We start from the raw sequence: 5,492 nt of genomic DNA, 5'->3' as shown, positions 1-5,492 counted from the left end.
GCTGGGACGGAAAACACAGCCGTCTCGCCAACTGCCTCGAATGTCTGAGAGCTTAGCAGAAAGGACCACACTTTTCATAGGCCTAGTGTACTTGCTTGGTAAATAAAACAGCTTTTATATCTTCTTTTTTGACTTCAGATAATAAAACATTCAAATTTGCAAATCCAATGCGTCCTTGGACCTAGTTAGCATCCTATTGATGTTTACTACGTGCGTGATTTTGCTGAATAAGTGGAGAAGATAGAATGCTGGACTATTCCACTCTGCCTCTGGGGATAAGCTCTTTTCTTCTTGATGCTGACCCTGAGTGGTTCCACCCACAGCAAGTTCTCCTTGAGGGCAAAGGTTAGAGACCTGTGCACTGAGCTTTGCAAGGCCAACATTCTGTGCAAACCTGAGCAGTGATTCTTTTTGATACGTTTGTCTTAAGATGCTCAAGTTTTCACTTGAGGTGAAATGTCTTTTCTAATTTCCCACATAAATGTATAGTTTGTCTTGACGTTTTGTTGAGAGAAAACGAAAATATTAGATTTATTTCAGACATGTTCTCTTCTACAAAGCAATCAAGTTTAGAAGGTATTCATAGAATTCTACTTTTAGTGGTAGGTTTGCTCAGGGCCTCCACAAAGTTCATGCTCTGGAACTGGGGGCTCCTGATGCTCAGGGCACTGTGGTTGGGATATAGAAGTTGGTTTTCACTGGAGGTGAAGCTGAGAGGGAAAGTGTTGCTGTAGTTAAACCTACTCTAGCTCTCTTGCCCTCCAACACACACTTCATATACTCACAAATGCATAGCCAAAGACATCCTTAGGTGACAGTAGGGGACAACCACATTTTCCCCCCACAGAGGTTAGCTGCCACTCATAGTTCACCATTCTGTACCTCTAATTAATACTGCTATCCAGCAGTAAGCACTTCTCTTTACCCAGGGAAGGAGTCAGTACTTCATTCCATCACTTTACAGGTTGACAACACTTGCAGTATGACTTAATGCTAAGTCTGTCTCTGATTTCTGGAAATCCAACGGCACCTGGCGAAGGCCCAGAAGTCATGACGATACACCCAGTGGCTCCCCTGTATTGTTGGTTCTTCTTCAGAATTAGGAGATCTGTTTCAGGCAATATCAAGCTTCCAGTCAGCACCAGCATGAATCAACACAGCAGTAATAACCACTCCACATTGGCTTAGCTCAGTACCTGGTCCTCTGGGAGTATGGTCAGAAAGATGAGTGCTGCAATTCAAATAAAGGCACAGATGTTCAAAGTCAGCCACCACTTCCCCAGGGACAGTAGCAAGGTATAAACCAGATGGTGAGTGCTTGGTGTAATGGTGGACTTCAATTAGGAGACTGGGGTTCTACTTCTGACCCTTCCTTGGTTGTAAGCCTCAAGCAAGCCACACAACTTTTCTGACCCTGATCATATGAGCATAAGAACATCTGACTCCTCAGTTTAACCCCCGCAGTGGTATCCTGGGAAGAAGAAAAAATAGATACTTGGATTTATAACAAGCCATTTAAAGATTATTGAGAGCAAGGCGGTACCAGGATGATTGTTCAAGAAGCTACCAGAACTATAGTAATTGGAGAGAACTATGAGGGCTGGTATAAACTGAACCTCAGGAAATTCCAGAAAAAGCTGAAGATTTGAGCTAGATGACAGCAGGGAGGAACCTGGGGAGGATGATAAGATACGTGGGAAGCAAAGAAGGCAGCACCACACATTTACCTTTCCTGAGTGCGATCTGAAGGCCGACCACCCAAAGGAAGTGCAAACGGAAGAGGGCGCCAGTCTCTCTGTCCCGAAACAGAAGGTGAATTGCAGGGGAAGAGAGGCTGCTCAAAGAGACACCAGGCAGTGAGGACCCCACACTAACCGAGGCCCACAGTGGCCATCACTTATCACAGAATCATAGGAAGTAAGAAGTTTGATGTGAACTCCAAATCTGAAAGGAAACCAGAATGATCTTAGAGAATGTCTTGGAATGACTGAAAATATCTTGAAGAGGAACTAGGCTGGTAAGAGAAAGTTGTGGTGATAGAAAGCCGCAGGGACTGTTCCCTCTCCCTCCTGAGGAACAAAGCCCTGCACCGATGGGCTGTGGCCCCATGTGGCCAGAAGCCCCTAAGATACAGTCTCAGTTCAGTTCAGTCACTCAGTCGTGTCCGACTCTTTGCAAACCCCATGAATCGCAGCACGCCAGGCCTCCCTGTCCATCACCAACTCCCGGAGTGCACTCAGATTCACATCCATCCAGTCAGTGACGCCATCCAGCCATCTCATCCTCTGTCGTCCCCTTCTCCTCCTGCCTCCAATCCCTCCCAGCATCAAAGTCTTTTCCAATGAGTCAACTCTTCGCATGAGGTGGCCAAAGTACTGGAGTTTCAGCTTTAGCATTATTCCTTCCAAAGAAATCCCAGGGCTGATACAGTCTAAGGCCCAGTAAAAGCCAACACAGTGGGGGAGGGGACATCAGCCAGTATAGGCCCAGGGTTTACTGATGGATAATTTAGCTCATTTCATCCCAGTTCAACAGGATCTATGCTGGGCACAATCAAGGGGACTAAGATACTAGTCCTTGCCCACTAGAAGCTCTTAGGCCAAAGGGAAATTGGCGAGCCAACAAACCAATGTGGAAAGTCTAGAAATGGCTCAATGAGTGGTGAGGGACGTAATGGTGATAAAGTCATGTATAGCGAAAAAAAAAAAAAAGAAATATGTTAGCTGTGGAGATTAGTGAATCCCATGCAGATCTTTAATATTTTGAGCTTTTTATTATAGAAATTTTCAAGCATATAAAAATGTTGAGTGAATAATATATTGAACCCTCAGGTACCCGTTGCAGAGCTTCAACCACGCAGCCAATTTTGTTTGATCTTTAATAGTGAGCAACCTCCTCTGCTCCGACTACCGCTTCTTCCTCCCCCTTCTTTTTTTCTGTATTATTTTAGAGCAAATTCCAAACCTTAAATAATCTTATCTAGAAATACTTCAGTATGTTATCTCCAAGAGATAAGTGCTCCTGTGTGTGCGCATTCTCCCTCCCCCACTCTCAACTGAATTTTACAAATATTGTGGAGCAAAGGGAGTATTTATGCAAACCATCCAAGAATCCTGCACCATAAAAGGGAGACTGGCATTGCTATCCTAGCCACAAAGGACAGAAACCAAAACCAAAACCAAACCACACAGACACACACACACACACAGTAACAGCCACAGAAATGACTGCTGTGGAATCTGAGAAACCAGAAGTGGACTTCTGGAGAGGAAGCAGAAAATGAAGATGACTTTCAAGTGGAAAGAAAGAAAAAGGTAAACATGCCCTTGTCAGGGGAAACAAGAAGTGTAATAAATACCTCCTGTTGAGGAAAAGGATAAAGAGAACACTTAAAATAATTCTGAGGTCACTCAGAGGGAAAAAAAAAATGGGTTGAGGTTAGGAATAAAGAAGGGTAAATTAACAGTAGTAAAAACTGAAAATGATTTATTCAACAATTATTAAGTTCCTCTTGTACAATAGGCTTTCTTTCAGCTCAGTTCAGTTCAATCTCTCAATTGTGTCTGACTCTGCGACCCCATGAATTGCAGCATGCCAGGCCTCCCTGTCCATCACCATCTCCCGGAGGTCACTCAAACTCACATCCATGGAGTCGGTGATGCCGTTCAGCCATCTCATCCTCTGTCGTCCCCTTTTCCTCCTGCCCCCAATCCCTCCCAGCATCAGAGTCTTTTCCAATGAGCCAACTCTTCGCATGAGGTGGCCAAAGTACTGGAGCTTCAGCTTTAGCATCATCCCTTCCAAAGAAATCCCAGGGCTGATCTCCTTCAGAATGGACTGGTTGGATCTCCTTGCAGTCCAAGGGACTCTCAGTAGTCTTCTCCAACACCACAGTTCAAAAGCATCAATTCTTCGGAGCTCAGCCTTCTTCACAGTCCAACTCTCACATCCATACATGACCACAGGAAAAACCATAGCCTTGACTAGATGGACCTTAGTCAGCAAAGTAATGTCTCTGCTTTTGAATATGCTATCTAGGTTGGTCATAACTTTTCTTCCAAGGGGTAAGCGTCTTTTAATTTCATGGCTGCAGTCACCATCTGCAGTGATTTTGGAGCCCAAAAAAATAAAGTCTGACACTGTTTCCACTGTTTCCCCATCTATTTCCCATGAAGTGATGAAACCAGATGCCATGATCTTTGTTTTTTGAATGTTGAGCTTGAAGCCAACTTTTTCACTCTCCTCTTTCACTTTCATCAAGAGGCTTTTTAATTCCTCTTCACTTTCTACCATAAGGATGGTGTCATCTGCATATCTGAGGTGATTGATATTTCTCCTGGCAATCTTGATTCCAGCTTGTGTTTCTTCCAGTCCAGCGTTTCTCATGGTGTACTCTGCATAGAAATTAAATAAGCAGGGCGACAATATACAGCCTTGACATACTCCTTTTCCTATTTGGAACCAGTCTGTTGTTCCATGTCCAGTTATAACTGTTGCTTCCTGACCTGCATATAGGTTTCTCAAGAGGCAGGTCAGGTGGTCTGGTATTCCCATCTCTTTCAGAATTTTCCACCATTTATTGTGATCCACACAGTCAAAGGCTTAGGCTTTCTTTAGATGGAACTCAAGTCCAAGAAGGGTATAGCATCTTGACTCCATGTCCTTAGGGAGTCACCTTACCCCAGGATAGTCTCCCTGCCTCCAGCAAGGCTGATGCTAATACTTCAGGATCTCAACATTTTCATCCAAATAGGATAGGATGGATGAATGATCAATCAATAGTTAATTAGAGAAAGCAGTGACAGAGAACCTCAGCCAAGAAAAATGAAGAGCCAAAGGAAACAGAGGAAAAATTTCAGAGGAAATATCAGAAGACTAAAAGATAATACACACAAACATGTTAAGATAAGCAAAACTTCATCTAAATGATTTACATATAGTATTTCATGACATCTTCACAACAATCATGAGAGATGCTAGCTGTCATTCCATTTTACAGATGAGAGGAATAAACCTCACAGAAGTTAAGAGATTCTCCAAGGCTTTATAGCTTGTTAATTGGTGAAGTTTCTCTGGGAATCTTTTAATATCAAATATAGAGCTGTCTCCATTATCCTATAAGAATGCAGGCTGGAGATGAAGCTTAGAAGTCTCCAGAAAGATACAGAGGATATGAATGTAACTTGGGCTTAAGAAATAGAGCTGAATTTGAAGAGAGAAATCTATGTATGAAAGGACTTCTTTGGGACTAATCAAATTCCTCAGTGGGGAAAGAGCCACCTAAGTTCAGATTTCCAGATTTTTGTTTAAAAGTTTGGAAAAATCATGGAAGCAAACCAGTTTGAGAGGAAAGATGCAGTTTTTATACCTGAACCCTCAAAAGAAAGAGTGCACTCAGAAAAAGGAAAGTGTGCACAGGATGCCTCTCCTGTGTCCAGCAAAAGGCGTGAGTCTGGGGGAGAGGTCAAGTGCATCTTAGGACAGGAGCTGCG

Source organism: Capricornis sumatraensis, chromosome 3 (genome assembly GCF_032405125.1).
Source record: "Capricornis sumatraensis isolate serow.1 chromosome 3, serow.2, whole genome shotgun sequence".
Lineage (NCBI taxonomy): Eukaryota > Metazoa > Chordata > Mammalia > Artiodactyla > Bovidae > Capricornis > Capricornis sumatraensis.
The sequence above is the reverse complement of the archived record's forward strand: the minus strand, read 5'-3'. Positions refer to the sequence as shown.